Source organism: Chaetodon trifascialis, chromosome 6, assembly GCF_039877785.1.
Source record: "Chaetodon trifascialis isolate fChaTrf1 chromosome 6, fChaTrf1.hap1, whole genome shotgun sequence".
Lineage (NCBI taxonomy): Eukaryota > Metazoa > Chordata > Actinopteri > Chaetodontiformes > Chaetodontidae > Chaetodon > Chaetodon trifascialis.
The window spans coordinates 29,392,919-29,420,592 of record NC_092061.1 but is presented as its reverse complement, the minus strand read 5'-3'; the positions used below and the strand labels follow the sequence as shown (position 1 = coordinate 29,420,592).

General features: G+C 43.4%; 1 protein-coding gene across 4 annotated transcripts in view; it reads left to right on the top strand.

Annotated features, from left to right (window-relative positions):
- Positions 1–27,674, top strand: part of pdzd2 (PDZ domain containing 2) — a 125,545-nt gene that overhangs the window by 7,055 nt on the left and 90,816 nt on the right. For 3 of the 4 annotated variants that reach the window (XM_070963629.1, XM_070963630.1, XM_070963631.1), the window contains exon 2: positions 4,501–4,607. The exons of the other annotated variant lie outside the window; for it this stretch is intronic. The gene's annotated coding sequence lies outside the window, so the exon portion shown is untranslated. The remainder of the gene's footprint in view (positions 1–4,500; positions 4,608–27,674) is intronic. 4 annotated transcript variants of the gene reach the window in all.

Here is a 27,674-nt window from a genome sequence, read left to right as displayed (position 1 = left end):
GTGCATGGCAAGTTTGGAGGATGACTGAGCCTGTGCAGGAAAGTGTCCGACGCCCAAACTTCTTCCAGGAGGAGACTGATGTCACTCATGTCTAAATATGAGGTCAGATGATAAATCCTCCTCCTCATCATCCTCCTCAAAGCAATGATGTACTCCATCTTTGTAGATAACGTTAAGCATTACTATGATAACATTTGTATTTGGAATGAAATGACATGGATAATAGCGGACAACTATCGTCACTTATGTTTTTTCCATGTGTCTGTCTCTCTCTGTCTCTTGAGTGCTCTGAGATAGATGCAGTATATATGCTCTGTAGGATGCCACGGCTGTTTCTGGTTGGCACAGCAATGTTAATTGATTAGTTTGCATCCCTGTTTTACCTGTGTACAGTGACCATTACGCGTGCCAAACGCGCTTGCGATGTGGTCAGATGAGATACTGATCAAAATATAAAAATTTAGGTCTGACTGAATGTGCTCACTTAGATAGTTGCATTGAATCATGGCAGTTGCTAATTATTGATCGCAGTGTGTGTTCGATGACTGACCGAGCACTGCTGAAAACACTGTTAAAACCATGCTACCGTCTTGTTGAAGGTGTGATATATGGCGTCATCAACCACGTTTTCAGTGGATAGCCGTTATCACCTAGCAGCCACCCATCCAGAGGGGTGTCCCCCTGAAAGACTGTAGGGATGCTAGAATTCACCGGGATGAATGAGTCATGTGCCGACCCGGGGAAACTGGCATACACGTTTGTCACCAGGCAGTTTGTGTCACTGATCACCAGACATCCCTGTTTTACCTGTGTACATTCGGTCAGGTTGAGTGACCATTATGCGTACCGAACACACTTGTGATGTGGTCAGATGAGATACTGATCAAAATATATAAATTTAAGTCTGACTGTATGTGCTGACTCAGTTGCGGTGAATCGTGGCTGTTGCTAATTATTGATTGCAGTGAAATGCCATACACTGTGGAAACCTGACTGTGAGGTATTGGTGACATGAGCGCACCACTCCGCTGGTTTACAAAAATCCACTTGCCCAGCGGTGCGCCACTGGCGCACAGAGTTGACCAGGTCTGGGGTGGCAAGCTTTCAGTGCACTTTTACGCCGCTGGCGTGGACCGAAATGAATCAAAAATCCAAATCCGCCGGCTGATTATGCTGACACCTCCCAATACTGCGCCGCAATGCCCATCCTAGCGTACCTCTGTGCGCCTCAGTTTACCAAAATACCAAGTGCGTTGTGCGCCTGCCTGCGCTGCACGAAAATACCACTGCGTGGGGTGCGCAGCCTGCGCCGCGCCGGCGGCAGAATTGAAAATAGAGCCCTTAGTGTGAATATAGTCTGAGACTTTGGTCAATGACAAGGCATCAGAAAAAGAACTAATGACTAAATTAGAATATGTTACTTAAAATAATATTTACCCCAGTAAACCTACCAGTCCTTTCTCTCTACCTTCTAAGAGAGGAAGCCTTTGTTATTGCAACACCAGTTGCACATATCGTTAGCCTCATAGCATAATTGCCTAAGTTATTTTTTGGCCAAATTGAGATATCTGCCTAACTCTACTCTCCTGACACTGCTGCTTCATCCTGCCTTATCGCCCGAAAACCTTAAAATATGACCTAGGCAATTATGCTATTAGGCTAACGATATGTTTTAAGTTTTTAACTTTTCAAACGGTAATATTTCCACAGCCTCGAATACTAAAAATTAGGGATCGACCAATTATCGGACTGGCTGATGATATCAGCTGATATTCGGCATTTTTTCGATCATCGGCATCGGCCGTTTTTTCCACCGATAACCGATAAAATTATTAATGTATTTTAAAATGTGCTCCTTTGGCTCTGATGCAGCCATCTCTCTGCTTGAACTCACCACTCTTGGCTGTGTAACAATGTCCCGCCCACAGCCCTCACTAATTGGCTACATTGCACAACTGAGTCAGTGACAGCTAGTCAACACTGAAGCCTCTACATACAGTGCCACAGACAAGGAGAAGCAGACAACTGCTCCGGTGAACCAGCAGATGCAAGGCAACAGTCAGTCAAAGTTGCTATAAAAACCTTCTATGATGAAGTTTTAAAAATACTACAACCTTATGATCAATTTCAGTGATAACATGCAAGCCCAGAGTTGACATTTCACTGACCTACTTGTCTAATCACATCAAGCGTACAACGAAAAAAAATACCCCCCAAGAAACAAAAAACAAACCCGTAACCAAGTGAACATGACCCGAGGCTCCTTATTTAATAAAAAAAAAAGACATAACGACATACCGGTAGGTAGACTATAGCAAGTATAAGGGAGGAAAACCTGCTGAATTCTGCTGTTTGGCTGTGGAGATGAAACTGTTCACAACTTCAAAAAGGCGTATTTCATGATGACCCACCGCTACGTTATACCTGCTGCAACCGCTTTATAGCTGTGGCCAGATGCACAGTAATAATATAGGCCCTTTCAGTTACCGTTACTTTGTGGGAATAATAAATCTCAGTGTCATGTCTCAGCCCGTGGGGCGGCTCCTGGTTTATCAATAAACAACGCCGGAGGTGATTCTAGCCTATAAGTTGAACAGTACTGCACACTAACGTGTCCTTGTTTGTTTTGTTTGTCGCTTCTCCCTCAGCGCTCGTGCTCTCACTACATTATGATGCAGCAACGTAACTACTGGTTTTAAATGATCGCCTTTTTGCCTGTCACTGGTAAAGTCCAGGGATATGAGTCAGGCAGGGGCATACGTCGAGGAGATTATTCTCAGTGTGTTTTATTTTCAATCAATAAATTTACCTTTGCATCTACAACTCACGTGTGTAATGAAACGCTTTTCCAAGCTCGAAGATATGAAAACTGTGGCGCTGGGATGTCTCCTGCTACTGAATTGGGAGTACTAACTCGACCCAAATTTCAGAACAGTTCAGTACAGTTTATTTTGTTGATGTTTCAAAAATCCAGGGAGCTATTATATTTATTCATTTATTTATTTATTTGAGTGAGTTTTAAAAAAAATGTTGCTGGAAGGCCCCTGCACTTTTTGTTTTAAACACAATTAAACTTCATTTCAATGAAGATTTTGTGTTTGTGTTATTTTACAAAAAGTTAAGGTCTTTTTTTCAGTGTACACAAAACAAACAAACAAACAAACAAACAAACAAACAAACAAACAGTATACTGTATTCATTCTAATCCCAGGTGTGTTACTCTAAATTTTGACACCAAAATTTTAATTTTTGCTGCAAAAGAATATCGGTTCTAAATATCAGCTATCGGTTTCACTTGATTATTAATAATCGGTATTGACCCTATTGATAAATGAATGGCTTCCATCATAAAACTGGTGATCTGGCTGATCTAAACTGTAACAGGCTAATTTCAATTCTCTCCCAACTCGCAAATATTTTTGGGTCCATAATTAAGCATTAGTAATCTGGTTTCAGACCTGGGCATAGTACCATCTCAGTTGTCTCTCTGGTTGTGAAAGGTCTTGTGACTAGTTTAAACACTTCATTCTGCTGCACTTTCTGCAGTTTCCTGATCTGTGGAAGGCCTTTGATACAGTAAATCACAGTGTTATTGTACCCTTAAGTACCCTGCAATTTACTCTTGGCTGGTTATGAAATTACTTGCAGAACAGATCTAAATGTTTTGTAGCTTAACCTGTTCAACTGAAAAATTTCCCAATATTAAGGAACTGGTTCCATAAGAATCAATTGTTGTACCTGTTCCCTTTACAATCTATATTAATAATGTAGGTTTGTATGTTAATAATTGTCCATTTCATTTCTGTGTAGAAGACACTTTCTGATATGGAAATTCAGACACAGTTGAGATAGTACACTGCAACACAATTGTGATTCTATAGAAAAGGCTTTCAACAACTGAAACTGGTTTTAAATGATGAAAGGTTTGTGTCGTGCTGGACGGTATGACCAAAAATGTATAACCTGGTATTTTTGAAAATTGTAACCGTTTCATGGTAAATGATGGTATTTTTTCCCCAGTGGATGAGAGAGGAATTACTGCAGTAGATTGACTTGATGGTCTATTTTACTGTCATGATAAGTGAATATTGTAATTCCACACTAGTATTAATACAGGTTTGCATGGCAGAAAATGATGCTGTTTACAAAGAAGAGCCACTCATGATTCTAATGAAGTGAGGAATCAGAATGCAAGATGTGTGAGTGCAACAACTTTACAGACAAATCCCTCATTTACACCTGAAGTCCTCATGAACACCTTTCAGTACAGTATTACTGTCCTTCATGGGTTCTTCCCCCCACCTTATGGAAACCAGGTGAAAGATGTGCCTCACCAGTTCTTCCCAGTGCATGCTTTCTTTCAGTATGTTATAGCAGACATCATTCAGATGCAGCAGCTGCTCACTCTAAATCTGAATATTTAATTCACTGATATATAGAGTCTCTCCACTCTTAATGTTAAGTGAAAGTAATTCAGCTATACGTGCTTTTTTTCCCCAGGTGCTTCTTTGATGTCCACCCTCTCTCGCTCTTCTCCTGATTAGATGAATTAAAGGTTTATTTCAAACAAACCAGAGTTGGAACAGTGTAAGGACGAACCAAGTTTGGTGAGTTTTATTTTGTTTCTGTAGAATTTGAATGAAGGGGTTTTTACAATGATAAAATTACTCTTTCTGTCTGTGGAGTCTGGTGGTTTTGGCACGAGCGATACAGCAGGTGCTTCTGATTAAACCAAAAAGATTTTGCTCACTTAGAATAAAAATTTGAGCCAAACATTGACAGTTAGGAAACACATGGAGGGATTCCGTCACTGTCGGGCATAGGAAAATTAGGCTCCATAAACACTTTTGACCAAAGTGAATTTGACCAGAATTTCTCCCACTTTTCTGGGACATTGCAGTCTCCCAGAACATGACAGAGTGGCAGATGCAGTCCAGTGTGCAAAATTAAATGGTTAGTTACCAGTTAATGGCTCTTGGGCTATCGAAAGCAAAATTAATTGACAGTTGTTAGTATACCAGATGCAATTGATGTATTGTCAGATCTGACACTTTTACACACGTCAAACAGTGTGCCTCTAATCCCATCATCTCTTATTAGTGGGCTGCAGTACATAATCAACATCCTACCACTCTGCAGTGGCAATACTGTGTGAAGGGAGTGTAATGTCACTTGGCCCAGTTTTTCCACACAAGGCTGACATGGTATTATCCATGGTGCTTATCTTGTGCCCCCCTATCTTTTTATGCTTAATTTTTATGGGGTTCTGAATCGGTATACGTTACCTGCTTGTGGACCTTGATGTTACAGTGCGCATTGACTGCTTCAGTTTCAACCACTCTTATAGGGCCTAACCGAAAAGGAGCTCAAGTAACATACTGAAAAGATTTCCAGACTGTACATATACGCAAGGGATAAACCAACAGAGACAGCTCTTAGAGGGCTACGTCATGACATGTAGTTATTGGAAGAGATGTTAGAGTGATGGGGCTGCCATGCTTCAGGTACCTTGGACAATTTGGACTTTGAAGCCTTGCGCAAAGGTCAAGGGGACCCTGGCAGCGCCCAGAAAGTGAACTGTCACCTCTGCAGCTACCACTCCACACTCTGTACAATGCCAGACTTCTTAATTCTGTGAAACACAGTGAGCCAGAGATTATGTGCAGATGGGGGAGGCCTGTATTTAGAGGGATTTAGGTCATTACTGAAAATGTCATGTTGATACTGTTGTTTAACTGATGTGTGTCAACAGTTGATGAACAAATTCTGTTGTCTCTTTCTCTGTCTGCATATTATGTTAATGCATTTCTGAAAATAGGTCATTTACACACAGTCATTGTCATTGTCATTTCAAGTTTCAGATGCGATATAAGACACTTCCATTCACACTTAGCCACAAATGTGCGTCTCTGTTGACCAGATAACAAATCTGGTTTGTCTTTTGTATTTTTCGTTTTTCTGGGCTTGTAAATCAGGGTCCACCATTCCAGTCCAGATAATCTGCCTGAAGCTTTTTGGTAACTGCCAACAAACACAACATTTAATGAAGATGAACAAACTCAAAACTATTAAAAATTCACATGCAGCCACTTGCAAGTCAAGAAATGTCACAGCCACAGCACTAGTGGTTTAACCTGGAACAAAAATGACAATTACCACCATGATCTGAACAGACATCATACATACACTAACAGAAAGTAACATTTGCACAATAGAACCTGAAAAAGCAACTTAAACTGTTCAGTTCAGCACATGATGGGCAATGTGGGCCATCGTTATAGGTCCAGCTTTCAGCAAGCCTTTTGTGCAAATACCCACACACAACTACACACAAGCCCCCCCAAAATGTTTTGCATGTTCCAGTACATAGTATGTCAGATTTTAAAGGCCAAAAATTCATTTTCTGCCTTTACTAATCCAAGACATATTTTATGGACAAATATTTAAAAGTTGTGGATGACCTTTGCGACCTCTGATATTTCACGGATACACTCTGCTCTGGCCTACTGACAGAAAAAGCCTGCTTCGGCCTACCAACAGAAAAAGCCTGCTGGCAGCTGGCACCAAGATGCAGTCTCCCAGACTAGCACCAAGATGTCTCACAGATGACCTCTACAAACTTATGCAGCAGGTTGCAGTGTTGGAAACTAAAGTTGAGCGCCTGGAAATAAACGTAGAAGTGAACGGACCTTGTGGAAATGACAGCACTTTACCGCTGAGTCAAACAGCGGACTGGAGAATGCTAGCATCCGGCTAATTAGCTCTGATACAGCTCCCACGAAACTAAAGGGCTGTGTACTGGGTAATAAATCTACCGGTATTAGTCCTCCCTGGAATGCTCTCGGGGCAAAGCCCAAGAGTAAATCAGCTGATATGGGAGACGTCCAACAGGTAGAACCCAGCGCCCAGAGATCTGTGATGCGACAGGCTGGCCTGTGTTATCATCCTCCTCAACACCCATGCAGAGTAAGACACAGCCGTGGATGAAAGCTAAAGGGAAGACGAGCAGCAAAGCTCCCAAACCAGCCAGTGTGCAGTTAGAAAATCGGTTTGCTGCACTACTGCAGGACCCTGGATGTCCAACTGAAAACCTGGACAACTTCTCGGGCTTACAGAGAAGGGTAAGGCCTGACAGGAAGTCAGAAGCCAGAAAGCTACAAGGAAAGCTACCGACTGGTCCTGAGACTCTGGTTGTTGGTGATTTTACTATTAAAGATGTGGGAAGAATGTACAGCAGAAACACAAAAGTGTTGTGCTTTCCTGATGATATGGTCTCCAACATGACCGACAGAATCCTCAGTATTGTTGCAGAAATTCCAACTTTGAAATACCTTGTACTGCACACGGGCAAATGATTTTGCGAAACGACAATCTGAAGTGCTCAAACGAGATTTAGGTAAATTGCTACATGCAGTGAACTCTTCAGTGGTCTTCTTCAGTGGGCCCTTACCACCAGTCAGAGGAGGAGGAGAGAGATTCAGCAGATTGTTGGCACAAAACAGATGGCTTTCAACTGCATGTGATGTCCACTCAGTGCATTTTATTGACAATTTTAACTTTTTCTGGGACCGCAGACATTTTTTTAAAGGAGACTGACTTTCCCTAAACAAGTCAGGTGTAAAACTTTTTGCCTCCAACCTATCTTTCTTCCTGTGTCACACTGTTCCCACTCCCAAGGACAAGAGACAAGAAGAATCCAAACAAAAGAAGCAAACACCAAAACATGAAGGAGAACCAACTCTGTCCCCCCCGTATGCTCTAACCATGAGGGATGGCAGAGCAAAAAAGGGGATGCCTCATGTCCTCCGCCAGGGGCCACTGATCGTGAGGATTCACCGACTCCAACCACTGAAATTCCACCGAGGTCACCATCTCCAACCACTAAAACTCCACCTAGGTCACCATCTCCAACTGCCCAAACTCCATCTAGCTCATCATCTTCACTGGGTATTCCATCACCCTCCTCCCCCCTGCTGGAGTTTACTGACCAAATGAACAAACTTGTCAGCGCTGGTATCAGGCTTACTCCTCGCCCATCTGGGATCCTGTCTCCCCAAATTCCACCTGTCCCCTAAAACCACCCTGTCCCCCTCCACCTCCATAGCGCGATGGGCACCACCTCCACCCCCTCCATGGCTAGATCTGAACCTACTCCAGTCCCCTTGTAAGAGCCCAGCACAGCCACCTATTTGTGTTGGTAACTGATGTGTTCTGGGTCCAGCTTTTAAGGCAAATGTTATGCCTGACTTTTCCAAGGAAAAGCAAGGGCCCATTGTGCCGGAAGCTGCATTGATTCATGTCACAAGAGGTAAGAGGAGAAGATCGGTCCACCTCTCCAGAAACATCACATCATCGAATTTAACATGTATTCCATGTCAGCCACAGTATGTTCTAAAACATGGGGATGTTGGACTTTTTAGCACATTTAAGTTAGCTCTTTTAAATGTTAGGTCTTTGGCAGGCAAATCATTCTTAATCAATGACTTTATCATCAAGCACAAGCTTGATTTTATGTTTTTAACTGAAACTTGGTTAGGACAAGATAACGGCGCAGCAGTTCTCAATGAGTCAGCCCCTCCAAATTTCAGTTTCATAAGTGAAGTAAGAATGTGTAAGAGAGGAGGCGGGGTCGCCATTTTGTTTAATGATAGCATTCAATGCAAGAGAGTCTCTTATAGTCAGTTTGAATCTTTTGAATATGTTGCCATTCAATCAAAGTCTCCCCGTCGATCAGTCTTTGTAACCATCTGCAAACCCCCAAAATACAATGCAAAGTGATGAGTTGTCTGGCTCATGTGTTGTTTGTATTGATTTTGACTGTGTTGTTGTGGGTTACTTCAACATTCATGTTGCTAATCTCAAAGATGGATGTACTAAAGAACTTCTAAACATTCTGGACCATTTTGGCCTATCTCAGCACGTAACACATTCAACACATAACAAAGGGCATATATTAGATTTGGTTATCTCCAAAGGACTTAATATCTCTGAGGCTGTGGTGACGGATGTTGCTCTTTCCGATCATTACTGTGTGTCATTTAAAATGGCCACCTGCTATTCTTAACAAAAGTGGAACAGAGGTAATCAAAATGCGTTATATTAATGATAACAACTGTGCAGTCTTCACTCTGTCTTTTACACCATCATCAACACTGCCCTCAGCTTCAACTGATGATCTTGTAAATAGTTTCAGTTCCAAAGTTATGACTCTTATTGACTCCATCGCCCCAATTAAGACCAAAGTCTTGTCAGGAAGGAAAAGGGCACCTTGGAGAAACACTACACTGGTCAAAGTCCAGAAAAGAGTCTGCAGACAGGCTGAGTGCGGGTGGCGAAAAACCAAACTCCAGGTTCATTATGAGATTTACAGTCTCCACACCTATAACCATGAACTAAAGAAGGCAAGGCAAGCATTCTTCTCAGAGATTATCAGCAGAAACTGTAATAATGCCCGCACTTTGTTTTCTGTTGTGGATAGACTGACAAACCCCAAAGCATCAGTCCCTCCTGAACTGCTCACTGCTACAGATGTAGCTGCCTCAAATTTCCCCTAATCTCGTGCTGGGGCCCTGGCAGGTCCGTGACCGGTCCCTGCTCTGCAGTAGGCGGGTTCGTGACTGTAATGAGATCCCCCGCAATGACGTCATCGGTGCAGGGCCAACTTGTAACGTCCCTAAGCTCCCTTTGTGGAAACTACCTGCACTCGCTCGATCAGTCCACCAGGAGGAGCGGTCATTATAATTGGTTACCGTGTCAGCTTTGCTGAGTCTTCTTTGTTGTTCATTAGATCTGCACATAGCTTCCACTGCTGTAAGAAAAACTGCTTGTCTAGTAGAGCACCCTGTGCAGTTTTTTAAATATAATTATGCTTAATCATCCACATTATTGTAGTGCTCGTTCACAAACTTCTTGGATCTGCTCATCTGCCCATCCTGCCTTTTCCTCCACATCTCTCTCCACCTTTGGAGAGGCTCCCAGCGCATCTCCGCGTGCCGAGAAAATTAATCATGAATAACAGAAGTTGTGCATCGCGTTTTTCTAGCATTTTGAACTGCTAAACAGTTAAATGTTTAATACTCTGCCTGATTTGCGGAGCCACTCTGCTTTTCAGTTGGTGGGTTTCCTGTTTGTAGCGCATTTTAGATTTGCGGGTCGCTATTTGATGCGGCGACCAGCAATACGCAGAGTCCTGTATGTGTGTGTACTGTATATTACTGGACAGAAATCATTTACAGTGCGCTGAAGAGGGAGGGACGGGAGGAGGAAATGCCAGTTTCAGCCTGTGATCTGTTAATGTCTGACTGAACAGCCTCATGGAGGTGATATTTTACAGTATCAGAAGATTTTACATTAAGGCGTTGTGCACGCGTGTTTGATATTAATATTGTGCCGCTGCACCTTAAATAAATGTTTTTTTGGGAAACGGAAATGTTCAACATGACTTCATCATGTTAGACCAGGCAGACAGGTTCTTACTACAAAATCAATTCTCCCTCCGCAGCCAGCGAGCCTCATCCCCCGCACGGACACCTACATTCAATCATGAATAATCCTAATGGGCCAATCAGACCAATGAAAAAAAACAATGTTGTGGGGCATAAAGGGCCAATGGGCCGATGTAGAACTACTTGTTTTTATTGGCCAATCAGTTAACACACACACATGAAAATGGCCAATAAACAGTGAAATCAGTATCATGAGTATGATGATGATTTCTGTATCTATCTAATCCGCGGCATGCAATATTTCACCCCGTGTAAATCCAATTGTTTCCAAGTGTAAATCCAATTGTTTCATTGTTTCATATTTTGAAGTATTTCCACACAAAGCTGGTCGCAGACAGCACGTTATGCACATAAATAAATAAATATAAAGGCGAGTAGTAAATTGACATTAGACATTGAAAAGTTTGTGATCCTTCTCTAGGCTGTGATATTTTGTTGATTTTTCATAATTTCCGGTGTAAAAAATGCTTTCTTGATGTGCTTCTGAGTAAAAAGAAGATGCACATGATTTAAAACACTTCACACTTAAACGTCAGAAGCAAACACAGTTTTGCATCACAGAAGTTTACATTTCAGCTGTCGTGGCCAAATCTCTTGTTAACTTATTAAGCTCTTCCGCACAGTGTGACATTTATTTTAATTATTAGAGAGCTGCTTTACAATAGCTCATTGCCGTATTGCCACTGATAGACAGTCCATCCTATTCTATAAACTGTTGGTGGTTTGTGAACTTCACTGCATTTGTGCATTTGAAGCGATTAACTCCCGGCGCATTTCAGAGCTGAGTAAACCTGTAGTTTCACTGACACATCGCGCATCATCACCACGGGCGACATGATGTTTTCCTGTCTGTCACTCTGTCAGGCATGTGTAGTGTCGAGCCGGCCGCGTTGTTGGCTGAAAAGTCATTATTTGCATTACAGTGTATCCTTTGTTCTAACTCAATGGATGGTCACCAGCCAAACAGGCTCCCAGCCCCCACTGTCCCACAGACTAGCTATGGCCAGTAAAATAGGTGGAGGGCTGAGGGGAGCGCGTACCTCCAGTAATTAAAAATCAGTTTGTGCCACAGATATTAGTATTATGTCGCTGGCTACTTTATAGACTTCACTAAATGTTTCCATTACACTTAATTACATTTATGGATAAGCCAACTTTCCCACCTCCCTCATGCATCAAAATGTATATTATCAGTCCGACCAGGAAATCTTTAAAATTAGCACATATTCAACCAATACTAATATGACTGTCTACTGGCCGCTTCCTGGTCTATTTTTGCCGAGAGCCGCGGGCCTGTTGCGGAAAACATAGGTGAGCCCTGGAATCTCCAGATGACGTGCGGAAGCAGCTAAGGAGCAGCCATAAAAGTGGTTCAGGAGAGGGAAGATGACTTGATGGGCTGAAAGCGGGAATCAAACCCGCAGCTGCTGCAGAGAACTTCATACATGGGGCGGACGCTCTACTAACTGCGCCAAATCTCCGCCACATGATTTCGCAACTTTGAGCTGATGCTTCTCATTCTCAGGTTAAAACTTTTTTTTTTTTTTTTTTTTTTAAGATGAGAACTGAATCTTTTCGACTGTTTCTGTAATGTGAAGTATGCTTATTATCATATAGGAAGTGATTATATACAACTTTTTTACATGAGTTTGTTTTTTTTGATCGCAACAGTCACAAAAAAATTCATACAGTATATTGTAAGAGAAAAACTTAGGAATTTTCTATTTGCAAATCGAAAATATGCATTAAAACAGGCTGATGGAAACACACATTTAAGACTTTTTTAAGACTTTGTGCGAGAAATATTTTTCCAAGTTGATTTAAATAATCAATGTAAAATAGTTGAGTAACTGTGACTGCCTAACTACAAATAAGCCTACTAAAGCAGATGAATGTAGTGGAGTAAAAATCTTTGCCCCTGAGATGTGTTCCTGTGAGGGACACGCCATCTCCTGGTGACACCCTGCAATTAAATGAAGAGGCGTGTTTATAGTGGATTCTGGGCACACCCCCAAGGGGGGGGGGGGGGGACTCCCTGTGACTGGTAGCTGGCTGGCAGCCGGCTGGGAGCTGAATGGCCTCTGGCTGGGAGGGGAAATTCGAGGCTGCATCTGTACATTTTAATCTTCTAGATCATACAAGGCTGACAGAAACTGTATCACAGTTAAAATCCACAACATGCTGCCATGATACTCTGCTAACAAACTTGTTTTTAATTGCATAGCTCCAGATGTGTTGCAGATAATAATCATTCTAAATGCTAAATTATTGTCTTTTACTGGCTTCTGTTTTTAATTTTCCTTTAAATGTATTTTATTTTATTTTTATCTTTCTATTCTTTTAATTTCTTTCTTTCTTCTTTCTTTCTTTGAAATGTATGATTTTAATGTATTTTTATGCTTCTGTAAAGCACTTTGAATTGTGCTATCCAAATAAATTTGCCTTTGCCTTTGCCTTTGCCTAAAGTGCAAGTAAACGCTTAAGGTCACAGTTATGTCCATGCAGTAATCGCATGGTATGAATATAACTTCTGTTCCCTGAAGGAGAGGAACGAGGTACAACACATATTGTATGGTATATCACGTCCCCGCGTGGCCTGACTGAAGACATCTCTATTCACGCCTTTACGGCAGATGACCTGTGGTGAAGTATGCGAGGCCCTGCCTGCACAAATATATGTGCACCGCCTCGGGCTGGGCGATAAAATGATAATGATATGTCTCGCGGTAGACACGTAATCAATATCAATAAAAATGCATTTGATAAAACCGATCAAAAGTGTGTGGTGAAGACCACCTGGCTGCAGCGCAGATATCACTCACAGAAACCCCTTTAAACAAGGCCCATGAGGCCGTCATGCCCCTGGTTGAATGTGCCCTCACACCTTGGGGCAATGGAAGACCCCTGCTGCTGTATGCTTGGGAGATAGCCTCCATAATCCAGTGGGAAAGCTGCTGTTTAGACAGTGCCTTGCCCTTAGCCGGATTAGCAAAACAGACAAACAACTGGTCACACACCCTGGGTGCGGTCTATGTAAGTGCGTAGTGCACGCACAGGGCACAAGGAAAGTAACCTCCTCTGCTCCTCAGATGCAAAAGGAAGGGGGCAGAAGAGCTCAAAAGCCACAGAGCTATAGGCTGCGGGGACAATCGTCAGCAAATACACTGCATTCGGGCGCAATGTAACCTTAGATCCATCCTGAGTGAACTGGGTACAAGAGGGATGCACAGACAAAGCATGAAGGTCGCCCACTTGCTTTGCAGAAGTCAAAGCAAGTAGTAATGCAGTCTTGTATGAAAGAAATTTCATAACTGCAGATTCAATAGGCTCAAATGGGGGTCCACAAAGAGCCTCAAGCACCAACGCTAAATCTCATGAGAGCTAGGTTTAAACACAGGCCTCAGCCTGCGGACTCCCTTCAGGAATCGCATAGCAAGAGAGTGAGCACCTGGCGTCACTCCATCAAAACCAACATGGCACGCAGATATAGCTGCCAAATAGACCTTAATCGTTGAGAAAGAAAGACCCTTATCCAACAGCTCCTGAAGGAATGTTAAAATATCCACAGTAGAGCACTGAAAGGGGAGTACATTTCGGTCCTGACACCACTGCTCAAACACCCGCCATTTGTAGGCATATAGGCCCTAGTAGATGATGCCCTCGCACTCTGGATTGTTACCACCACATTTGGGAGCAGACCCTGAGCTATTAAATTGGACCTCTCAACAGGTAAGCATGTAGTCACTACAGTTCTGGGCGTGGGTGAATCACCTCTCCTGCTGAAATGCAGCCGCCCTGTGCTCTGACAGACGCACCCGGCTCGAAACGGAGCATATTTCCAAACCGAGGAAAGAAAACCGCTGGCTCGGTGTCAGTGAACTTTTCTGCAGATTTATTGAAAAGCCCAACGCTTGGATGTGTGACAGGGTCAGTGACAGCTGAGCCCATGGCAACGGTCCGCTCTACCCAAGGTGAGACTGTGCCACCGAGGGAGGTGAACCGCCGGCTGAAGGACCTGCAGCTCTGGAGGGGAGGGGCTGTCGCTCTCTGGTGTGCCGGAGGGGAACAGCAACACTGAGTCAAAACTGAGTCTTTATTGAATTCAATAAATGCCCATTTACATTCACACAGTGAGCAACAGGCACAATTTTTGAGGCACTTGTGTGTGAAGGGATGTTGTGCTTGGGAGACTGTGTTTGGGGGGTGCAGTGCCTCACGGGACTAGACCTCTGAACGGAACATAATGCAGCCTCTTTGGTGGCAACAACTGAGGGGCAGCAGTGTCTCTCTGCTGCTGAAGCCTCTCTAGAGTCGACCCTGACGCAAGGATGACTGCTTCTTCTTCCTCCAGGACATTGAGCCCTTCTGGAGGCCTGGTGGTGGACCCTTGCTCCAGGCTGATGGGTGTGGGTTCTGGCCGGTTGTTTGCTGCTTCACCAGCTTGGGCGCCAAATTCACGGGCGGCGCAGTCCTCTTGGGGGGAGGCGGCAGTGCTGGTTTGTGCAGACTGGCTGGCTGCTTGAACTTAGTATCATGTCTGGGGATGATGCTGCTCAAAGCTATGGTCTTCGTCAAACTTAGCCTGGATGGCGTCGAGTGACTGACAGGGAGAAGCTGCACCCCTGAGGACAGGGGTGAACAGAAGACTTTCCCTTCGCTTGCTTAGGCTCCGCGCTCAGATCGAGACACAATGAGCCAGAATAAGCAGCGAAATCAGCACTCAGCAGCTAACACCATCAGGGGCAGTTAAGCTAATCTCGAGTCGGCAGTAGCCACAACAAGACCAGGCTAACTAGCAGAAGCTAGTTAGCATCACTCGGTAGAGGTGTTCTTAGCGAGGTGAAGCGCGTAAGAACTGAAGGATGACTGTGGTGGTGCACGTACATGTGCAGGCAGGGCCTCACATAAGTCACCACAGGTCATCTGCTGTAAAGGCGTGAATAGAGGTGTCTTCAGTCAGGCCACGCGGGGGTGTGATATCCCATACAATATGTGTTGTACCGAGTGAATCAACTGAAAGGGAACTCCACAGCGATTACTCCATGAGGGGGCACCAGTGGGCAGTGTCCCCACACTTCATTCACTGCCCCCTCACTTAATTAAAAGCGTGTCAATATTTTCTCTGTCATTAGTGTGTCTAGCAGTGACTGTGGTTAATGGAAATCCATAGTAAAGTTTTTAGAACAGATTATTTTGATATTTTTCTAATGTCAGTTTGCTGTGACCTTGTTCAGTATCACCTTATGTTTGAGAGAGTCAGCCTCATGACAATTTCCTAAATAGTGAGAGATATTCATGTTTTTGTATTAATTTGAATAGCTACAACTTATTAACAACAATTTACAAAAAATTAACAAGCAACTACACAGTCAGCATCACAAAAATACTGAGAACTGCAAGAAGATGAAAAGGCAGTGACAGCACCTGGATGTGGACTAGATTTGTTACCCATGACCAGCTCAGTTTATAATAATGCAGTAATAATGGGATCAGTCTGTTAACAGAGACTCATTTTTGGAAAGTATTAAAAGCTGCAGAAGGTAACTTGTATAAAAATAATTTTTTGTCATATTCGCTTAAACTGTCCCAATGCCCAGACAACAGTACATGTAACATGTAATCTTTGAATAAGAAACAGCTGCATTGGTCCCACTTACTGCTCCTACTGCAATTTGCGAGAATCCACCACGCCCGACACAAAACAACCAATCAGGCGTCTGAGGGAGTGTCTGCCATCTGTCAATCACTACTCACACACGCTGCAAACCGCTCCCTCCCTCCACTCATGCTGCCGGCTGCTGCTCGGACAGTTCTGTGAGCAGAGTCAGGAGGCTAGTGAAAGCTATGGTGGAGCAACAGCCACCCGCAAAGGAGAAACTGCCCATATTGCCTCTGCCAACAACAGCATACACGGCTAAGACAACAAATAACCACAAAGCTAATATGGTGATTGTTACAGTAACACTCCGCAGCGCATACCATATGTTAGCGACTGTGATGTAGCGGCTGGGCAGAGCTAGCTTGTTTCCGATGCTAAGGCTAATGTTACTGGTTGGCTGCAGCCATGCAGACGCTGTAGGGAGGAGGGGCTTGGAGGCAGGGCATGAATGTAGCGGAGAGGGAGGGGGAGTGATGTGGAACGGTGTTGATTCACATTTTCAATCCACTGAATTGTTGAGTAACATTAAGCTTCATCATCAAAGTTTTTATAGAAGAAGAAGAATCGGAGGGACAATCCCCTTTATTTGTCACACAATTTTTTCATGCACACACACGACATGCAATTGGTGAAACATGTCCTCTGCATTTATCCCATCCTGGTCATGCTTCCTCCACGGCAGACCAGGAGCAATGGGCTGCCATTCGACCAGCGCCCAGGGACCCAATTCCTTTTCGTCACCATTGGTCAGGTGGTGATCTTCTTGCATGTTTTTAGTGGGGGTTTTTTAAGGAGGAAACCCCAGGTGAACACGGGGAGAACATGCAAACTCCACAAGGAAAGGCCCCTTTCCTCGAGCAGCAAGCACCGGAGGCATGGTGGAGGTGTGTGTGTGTGTGTGTGTGTGTGTGTGTGTGTGTGTGTGTGTGTGTGTGTGTGTGTGTGTGTGTGTGTGTGTGTGTGGCAAAAAAGTATTTAGTCAGCCACCAATTGTGCAAGTTCTCCCACTTAAAAAGATGAGAGAGGCCTGCAATTTTCATCATAGGTACACTTCAACTGTGAGAGACAGAATAGGGGGGAAGAATCCAGGAAATCACATTGTAGGATTTTTAATGAATTAATTGGTAAATTCCTCAGTAAAATAAGTATTTGGTCACCTAAAAACAAGCAAGATTTCTGGCTCTCACAGACCTGTAACTTCTTCTTTAAGAGGCTCCTCTGCCCTCCACTCATTACCTGTATTAGTGGCACCTGTTTGAACTCATTATCAGTATAAAAGGCACCTGTCCACAATCTCAAACAGTCACACTCCAAACTCCACTATAGCCAAGACAAAATTCAATTCAATTCAATTCAATTCAATTTTATTTGTATAGCGCCAAATCACAACATAAGTTGTCTCAGGACACTTTCCATATAGAGCTGGTACAATCCAAGATCTACAGAAAACTAACAATTCCCCCATGAGCAAGCACTTGGCGACAGTGACGAGGAAAAACTTCCTTTTAACAGGCAGAAACCTCGGGCAGAACCAGACTCTGGGTGGGCGGTCATCTGCCTCGACCGGTTGGGTGAGAGAGGGAGAGCAAGAGAGGGAGAGTGAGACAGACAGACAGACAGACAGACAGAAATGCATTCAGAGAGAGAGAGGGAGAGAGAGAGACAGAGAGAGAGACAGAGAGACAGACATGCAATCACAGTAACAGTGACAGTGGATGTAATAATAGCAGTGGCAGTTGCAGTGGATGTCAGGCAGGGCCAAGGCGGGAGACGCAGCTGAAATCCACAATCCAGATTCAGCCACTGTGTAACCTGCAAGACGACAAAGCACAGAGACTCCGGGGAAGGAGCTAAGTTAGTAACACGCGGTGGTAGGACATGAAAGCGTGCAGATGGAGAGGGACAGAAGGACAGAGGAGCTCGGTGTATCTTTGGAGGTCCCCCGACAGTCTAATCCTATAGCAGCATAACTAGGGGCTGGTCCAGGACAAGCCTGAGCCAGCCCTAACTATAAGATTTATCAAAGAGGAAAGTTTTAAGCCCACTCTTAAATGTAGAGACAGTGTCAGCCTCCCGGACAAAGACTGGAAGATGGTTCCACAGGAGAGGAGCGTGATAGCTAAATGCTCTGACTTCTGTTCTGCTTTTTGAGACTTTAGGAACCATAAGTAGACCTGCAGCAAAAGAACTGTCAAAGGACACCAGAAACAATATTGTAGACCTGCACCAGGCTGGGAGACTGAATCTGCAATTGGTAAGGAGCTTGGTTTGAAGCAATCAACTGTGGGAGCACCTATCAGAAAATGGAAGACATACAAGACCACTGATAATCTCCCTTGATCTGGGGCTCCACGCAAGATCTCACCCCGTGGGGTCAAAATGATCACAAGAACGGTGAGCAAAAATCCCAGAACCATACGGGGGGACCTAGTGAATGACCTGCAGAGAGCTGCGACTAAAGTAACAAAGGCTACCATCAGTAACACACTACTTCGCCAGAGACTCAAATCCTGCAGTGCCAGGCATGTCCCCCTGCTTAAGCCAGTACATGTCCAGACCTGTCTGAAGTTTGCTAGAGAGCATTTGGATGATCCAGAAGAGGACTGGTAGAATGTCACATGGTTAGATGAAACCAAAATAGAACTTTTTGGTAAAAACTCAAACTTGTGTTTGGAGGAGAAAGAATGCTGAGTTGCATCCAAAGAACACCATACCTACTGTGAAGCATGGGGGTGGAAACATCATGCTTTGGGGCTGTTTTTCTGCAAAGGGACCAGGACGACTGATCCATGTAAAGGAAAGAATGAATGGGGCCATGTATCGTGAGATTTTGAGTGAAAACCTCCTTCCATCAGCAAGGGCATTGAAGATGAAACATGGCTGGGTCTTTCAGCATGACAATGATCCCAAACACACCACCCTGGCAACGAAGGAGTGGCTTTGTAAGAAGCATTTCAAGGTCCTGGAGTGGCCTAGCCAGTCTCCAGATCTCAACCCCATAGAAAATCTTTGGAGGGAGTTAAAAGTCCGTGTTGCCCAGCGACAGCCCCAAAACATCACTGCTCTGGAGGAGATCTGCATGGAGGAATGGGCCAAAAGACCAGCAACAGTGTGTGAAAACCTTGTGAAGACTTACAGAAAACGTTTGATCTCTGTCATTGCCAACAAAGGGTATATAACAAAGTATTGAGATGAACTTTTGTTATTGACCAAATACTTATTTTCCACCATAATTTGAAAATAAATTCTTTAAAAATCAGACAATGTGATTGGATTTTTTTTTCTCATTTTGTCTCTCATAACTGAGGTATACCTATGATGAAAATTACAGGCCTCTCATCTTTTTAAGTGGGAGAACTTGCACAATTGGTGGCTGACTAAATACTTTTTTGCCCCACTGTATATTTCACACTAACATTCTCACTTTGAGCAGTCATTCACATTTGAAGCAAAATCTCACACAATTTAACACTATTGATAAATAGATGAAAGAAAAAAAAAACTTTGTTACAAAAAAGCCCCTTCAACAACCCTTTCTAAGGGATCAAATGCACATCATTGTACACTAGGACTATAGTGCAGTTAAACCATGGCTCAAACTTTCATTTCTTTAAACATACAAGCAGTCAGACTATACTGCTCTTCTATTTATTCACCAGAGGCTTATCAACCCAGCCTCTTATTTCTCTCTAGAAAGAATGAACATTACTTGGCTATGGCTGCAGTAAGCTTGTTCTTAGTTGCAGTATCCATATGCCCCTGTTGAAAGTCATCCATTGTCACTCGGTTTTGACAAGGAGGCAGTGGAGAATTCGCATTCGTCGTGTGTTTGACCATGTTTGGCCAAGTGGTATTTCGGACTGGATGTGCTATGGTGATAACTCACTTCACACCGACAGTACACACAGATAACTGGTTTTGTCAGTCGAACCATCTGGCAACTTTTTGAAACTAAACTTTCCATTTAGAATCTTGTTCGCATCCATTTCGGCATTTCGTGCTTGATATCCACACAAACTGGTAGCCTATTCTTTCACAACTAGTGAGCAGGCAAGACCAAACATGTACGTGGGGCTAGAGGTAAGATCTTAAGCCCGGGCCCGAACCCGGCCGGGTCGGGCCCAAAATGTTAATTATTAACTTTGGGTCGGGTCAGGTCGGGCTGGATTTTTTAGGGCCGATCTTACCTCTATCCTCCTGTCCCTTTACCTTCCCGACCGTACACACTCACAGTCAAAAGCATACTAGGAAGCTTTAGGGCTCCGCTTTTTCAACCAGAGGCAGTGGCACCTTTTTCACGAGCCATTGCTGACTGAAGTCTGTAAAAACCAAATACACAGCTCGGGACACGCGCGCGCTTTACGCAGCGCTCAATGCCAGATGTTCAAGAGGACGAGACCTGAGACTGAACTCCCGCACAATACGCACTTTACACCGAGATGACCGCCCTGGACCACCTACCTCAGCAGGTCTGACTTCTGCAAACAGCAGCTGGTCCAGAAACATGTATGAATGGATTCATCTGTGCGCACAGTCTCCAGCGGAGGATTTTTAAAGTCTGTTTGTTTCCGCCTTTGGTAACGAAGACTATAGTGAACCTGCTGCGCTCTGGAGGCTTTACCCCGTGTATCTCAGATGCCCTTCCTTGTGATCTACAATGAAGCCCAGAGACCTGCTCCTGCTGCTGTTCCTCTCCTTGTCAGAGAGGCGCGTCCATGTGAGCACAATATCACACACAGAAATATCCTTAACAAACTTTTCCAGGGTTATTTCATTGTGTAAATGCATTTATAATGATCATAAAAATATGTAGATTATTTTAACATTAAGAAAACTTATGTAAAATTTCGGGTTTGTTTCGGGCTCGGGCCTGCAAATCAAGTTAATTGATCGGGCTCGGGCCGGGTCGGGCTTTAATACCCGCGTGCCTGGGTCGGGTCAGGCTGGATTTTTTAGGGCTGATCTTACCTCTACGTGGGGCATGCCTATTGTTTTGTTTCCGGTTTACAGTCGGATCCTGTCGTTTTTCTAACGTTAGTAGTGGCCACAGCTAGGGCTGGGTGATAAAATGATAATGATATGTCTCGCGATAGACATGTAATCAATATCAATAAAAAATGCTTTGGATAAAACATTCGCTAATTTTTTTTCTTCGTCGGAAGAAACCAGAAGTTGCAAAACAAGGTTGGTTGCATGAACAAATGCACTTGCTCTCAGGTAACCAAGCAACGTAGTGAGTAATCAATGAGCAGTGGGAGTGACAAGCTAACACACCAATCATGTAACAGTATCAAGTTCGGTTGCGCCATCTCGTTGTCTCATGTTTGATTCTTCGCGAGGAGTGAGATGAGAAAAAGAAAGTGAGCGGAGCAGCGAGCAAAGAAATTATTGATAAAACAGGGAAAGTCAGCTCGCCAGTATGGCAGGTTTTTGGTAGTCGTAGTCAGACCAATGTGGTCTATAAATTATGCAAGACTGTTGTCCCCACTAAGACCACAAACTTGTTTAACCACCTTAGCCGAGCTCACCCTTTGGAGCGCAGCCGTATTCGCCAATGTCCAACAACATCTGCAACCGCAGCACCACTGCACAAGCAGCAGATCACCATGCAGAGGTATTCTGCTTCAGTGCCTTATGACAAATCATCTAAAAGGCACAAAGACATAACGGAGGCAGTGGCATGTCATATAGCTAAAGACATGCTTCCAGTGAGCACTGTGGAGAAGACAGGTTATAAAAAAATCTCTTACATGTGCTTTTTAAAATTTTTTTTTAACACCTTTGCAATAAAAATATAAATGAATAGTTCATGTATGTTTAGAGTAAGAAGAGTGACTAAAGTTATTCATATGTCTCGTCTTGTTTTATAGTTAAATCAATCTTACTGTACTGTCTATCATGTTTGGTTTTTTGTATGTTACAGATGTCAAGTTTACCTCAGTTTCTGCTATGTTTACAAAACACTGCACATATTTGAAAACATTTTATTCACCAGAAGGTGAATCAGCTTGTGAACTTTGTGGCACTAAACCTGCAGAAAACAGTTTTCTCTTTTTACACTTTTATTTCCATTTATTATTTGAGTCTTTTCCATGGTTGTGTTGACATTTCCTTTCCTTTCTACCTTGATAACTGAGGGTATTATAATCAGAGGAAGTTTAAATTTAAAATAAAAATGTTTAAAATTAATGTATTTTTCTCCTGGTCCTTATCAATAATAATCGATATCGACCGATATAAAACACTTATGGTTGCACGGTGGTGCAGCATGTAGTGCGCGTGCCTCACAGCAGCTGTGCAGCTTTTTAAAGCAGCTGTGGTGAAGCCCCTTCTAAAGAAGAGCACAAGAAGACCCCAACGTTCTTAATAACTACCGACCTGTATCCAGGTACCCTTTTTAAGTAAAATTCTAGAAAAACTGTTTTTTAACCAAGTCAATGACTTTTCAAACTTTGAGAGACATCAGTCTGGCTTTAGGATGAACAACAGTACTGAGACAGCACTTTTAAAGTTTTTAAACGACATCAGGTGGAACTTAGTTAACAAGAAACTCACAGTCTTGGTTCTATTGTACTTCACAGACTGATGTTTTTATGTAAGTATGGATACTTGTTCCTCACGAACCCATGAAATTAAGTGTGGGGTTCCCCAAGGCTCAATTTTAGGTCCAGTTCTTTTTAATCTTTACATGCTTCCTCTTGGGGATGTCATCAGTTTCCATAGCTACGCTTATGATACATAGCTGTACAATGCCGTGTCTCCTGATGACACAGGGTCAATAGATACCCTTTTTAACTGCATTTTAGGTATCGAGTCATGGATGGCAGGGAATTTCCTACAGCTCAACCAAGACAAAACAGAGGTTTTAGTTATAGGTCGTGAAGGCCAGACTGAGAAACTTTGACCAAAATTACAAGATTTTAAACCAACAGAATCTGTAAAAAACCTGGGCATGATTTTTGACTCTGAGCTGACTTATCCCACATATCAAAAATATAACAAAAATTAGCTTTTATCATCTTAATAAGATAGCCAGAGTCTGCCCATTTCTCTCTCAGGCTAGCACAGAGGTGTTAATGCATGCTTTTATTTCCTGTCATTTAGATTACTGTAATGCCCTGCTCTCTGGTCTTCCCAAAAAGAGTATTGCAAACCTCCAATTACTGCAAAACTCAGCTGCATGCGTGGTTACATAAACCAGAGGGCGGGCCCACATTCCACCAGTTTTACAGTCACTGCATTGGCTCCCTGTCTGCTTCAGGATCGATTTTAAGGTTCTTTTACTAGTTTTCAAATGTCTTAATGGCCTTGCGCCCTTATACTTATCTGACCTGCTTTTACTGTATCAACCCTCGCGGACCCTGAGGTCCTCCGGCACTGGCCTTTATACCAAAAGCCAGAACAAAAACCCATGGTGAGGCGGCATTTAGCCACTATGCCCCACACCTATGAAACAGCCTGCCGGAGAGCCTTAGGTCTTCAGAGGCTGTTGATATTTTTAAAAGGAGGTTAAAGAAACACCTTTTAAATCACGCTTTTAACTGACCTTTAAATTCTTCTTGCATTCTTTTCATTTATATTATTTTGATGCCTTTTATTTTGCTGTTTTATATTTTGTATTATTTTACCCCCCACAGCAGGAATCGAACCACTGTGGGGGGTAAAATAATACAAAATATTTTACAGGCAGCATAAAGTTCACCACAGCATCTCTGGACTCTTTGACTCTGTCATATGTGCTCAGTGTGAACCTGCTCTCATCTGTGAAGAGAACGTGGTGCCAGTGACGCGTCTGGTGATTGCCAACCGAGCTGCACATTGCTGGGCTGTGAGCACAGGTCCCACTAGAGCATGTCGGGTCCTCATGCCACCCTCATGGAGTCTGTTTCTGACTGTTTGGGCATAAACATACACACCAGTAGCCTGCTAGAGGTCATTTTGTGCAACCCGACAGGGGCTGCAGTTACCGCCTCATGCTACCAGTAGTGATGAGAACACTAATAGAACTCAAAGCTAGAGAAGAATCAATCAGAAAGGACAAGGAGAGAGCATTGTCTGTGTCCACCACATACAAAACTATTCCCATTTTGGGGCTTGTATTGTTTTTGCCTTTCCATTGCGCCTGTTGTCACTTTCATTTGAACCAAAGCAGTTGTAATTGAGTCACAATCACTTGTGCTTCCTAAATGGACAGATTGATATCCCTGAAGTTTAACTGACTTGGTGTTATACTGTGATCATTAAGTGTTAATTTGGTTTTGTTCATTTTTTGATGAGATGGGTGTGTGGGGAATTTTGTTTTTGTTTCCACTGTAGGTTGCTTCTGTTTGCAGTTTAAAGTTGGTTCACTTGTTTTCAGATCTTAGGATTTGGCTTGTGCTTCTGTGTTGACACTATGTGATTTTAATTGTATTATTTTTATTGTTATTTATTTGTAAGGGCCCCAGGTAGACTAGCAACCGCTTTGTTAAGGATCTGAATAAAGAATAAATAAATGCTCAATTTCTGAGGACACTCATGTCAGTTTTAACTGCTGCATAGCAGCCACAATAAACATACAAGAGAAAAGAAAAAAAAGAAAGAAAAAAAAAAAAATACAGCGACCACACCGAGATTTTCAGTATTTGAAATGAAGAGGAAGGTGTGTGCAAAATACTGACAAGAAATGTTCAAAAGAATATGTGCAATAAGGATTTGCATTGATCTAATGTGTAAACATGGAGATTCTAGGTTCATTTAACATGTAGTCTCCGTGATAAGGGGTGAGAATTGTCAGTGGGGCTCCCGTGCCTTATAAATTGAGCTAGCTGCAGATGGGAAGAACATGTTCTTTGGCAATAATCTTTATAAGTCCCCTGGAATATGCTCTAGGAACACCTTTACAACTTCCAGAGCCCTTGAAGACCCGTACACCCTCCAAAGTCCTTGGAAGATGTATGGGTCCTCAAGGGATGGCAGATTGCAACCACTTTTTTGGTGGAGCCAAGCAGGAACCTCCACAGATGAAAATGAAGCCAATGCGGACATGCCAAAAATGGCTACTTGAGGGTGGCTCCAAAAGCAAGCCAATCCACATAAACCTCCATTACTGAAACCGTCTACTTTACAACAGAAATAAACAGCCCGGTACAAAAGATGGTTACCCACTTAGAGTGACAGCTCGCCATTAGGTTTCAGCAACCAGGCTTAATTTGTCCCTCCTCAGCCTCACCCATGCTCCTCCTCTGCCCATTTTTGGATTCTCCTGGAGTTTGATGGAGTGAGGCACTGCAAAGATGGCAAAGGTGAAGCAACCTGTCACTAAAGGAGGTACCCAGAGCTGTCAGAGTGTCTTGCATGGCATGGGACATGTTCTCCATCAGGGGAATAGCTTAGCCAGATAGCTTAGATAGCTTAGCCATTATTCTCCCACCACCTCCACTGGGTCCCAGAACAGAGCTGACTTTCTTCACAAGCCTGTTAAGTCGATCCTGTCAGCAGTGGGGATGCTGCAGACCACTCCATAAAAAATGGCTGGTACCACCACAGAATCACAAATGTCCCCAGGAGTGCCCCCTGCACTGCAAAAGGGTTTCCTCAGCAGATACAGTCTGCTGTGACCTTTCTTATATAGTGCATTTGGATTGTCAGACCATTCATTCTGTTGTGATTAGGTGCTATATAAATTAAACTAAATTGAAATTTGAACTGGATGTTCAATAGTGTAGGAGGAGCGTTTTTGCACCAAGTACACCCCCAGGGTTTCCCTGCATTGATCTGCAGGTGATTCAGCTGACACCAATCTAGAAATCGCTGGCTCAGTTCTCTGTACTCTGACTTTATTGTCCATAGTGCATGGACAAGTTAAAAATGTGCTTTATTATATAAAAATACTAAAAAATGAAATAGAACAGAACAGTGAGTGAGAGCTGTTGTAAGAGGCAGGCACTTGAGTGGAGCCATTATAGTTTATGGAAAATTATGCTAACAGCGTACCAGCCACTACTGAAGAGTTTTGTGAAGCGTAAAATACATTGATAAAAAGGAAATAAACTATTTGAGATATCACATATGTGGTGACAAGCATATTTGGTGTTTTCCACGAGTACATACACTGAACGAAAATATAAACACAACGCTTTTGTTTTTGCTCCCATTTTTCATGAGCTGAACTCAAAGATCTTAAACATTTTCTATATACACAAAAGATATCTATATAAAAGATAACACAAAAGATATCCCTTTTTGGGGTAGCGGTGGGGCTGGAGCCTATCCCAGCAGACGAGAGGCGGGGTACACCCTGAACCGGTCGTCAGTCGATCGCAGGGCAACATATACAGACACACAATATTCACGCCCACACTCACACCTAAGGACAATTTTAGAGTCACCAATTAACCTAATGAGCATGTTTTTGGTCTGTGGGAGGAAGCCGGAGTGCCCGGAGAGAACCCATGCATGCACAGGAAGAACATGCAAACTTCAGGCCCTGTCTGACCCGAGGATCGCACGACCTTGCGACCTTGTTGCTGTGAGGCACGCACACTACCTGCTGCGCCACTATGCCGCCTCACACAAAAGATCCATTTCTGCCTAAATCAGTGTTAGTGAGCACTTCTCCTCTGCCGAGATAATCCATCACACCTCACAGGTGTGGCATATCAAGATGCTGATTAGACAGCATGATTATTGCACAGGTGTGCCTTAGGCTGGCCACAATAAAAGGCCACTCTGAAATGTTCAGTTTTATCACACAGCACAATGCCACAGATGTCGCAAGTTTTGAGGGAGCGTGCAATTGGCATGCTGACTGCAGGAATGTCCACCAGAGCCATTGCCCATGAATTGAATGTTCATTTCTCTACCATTAGCTGTCTCCAAAGGCGTTTCAGATGATTTGGCAGTACATCCAACGGGCCTCACAACCGCAGACCACGTGTAACCACACCAGCCCAGGAACTCCACATCCAGCATGTTCACTTCCAAGATCATCTGAGACCAGCCACCCGGACAGCTACTGCAGCAATCGGTTTGCATAACTAAAGAATTTCTGCACAAACTGTCAGAAACCGTCTCAGAGAAGCTCATCTGAATGCTCGTCATCCTCATCGGGGTCTTGACCTGAGTGCAGTTTGTTGTCGTACCTGACTTGAGTGGGCAAATGCTCACATTCAATGGTGTCTGGCACGTTGGAGAGGTGTTCTCTTCATGGATGAATCCCTGTTTTCACTGTTCAGGCCAGATGGCAGACAGTGTGTGTGGCGTTGTGTGGGTGAGTGGTTTGCTGATGTCAGCTTTGTGGATCGAGTGGCCCATGGTGGCGGTGGGGTTATGGTATGGGCAGGCTTATGGTATGGGTCATGCTCCTCCTCCTCTGGTACAGTAGCTGGTTTCTGGCTGGGCTCGTGATTTCCCATCTTGTTTCCTGTATTTATTTTAATTTTCCTTAAACTTGAAAGTTTAAATTTTTGGTTGAATTGGACATCTAAAGACATATTTTATGGACAAACATTTAAAAGTTGTGGATGACC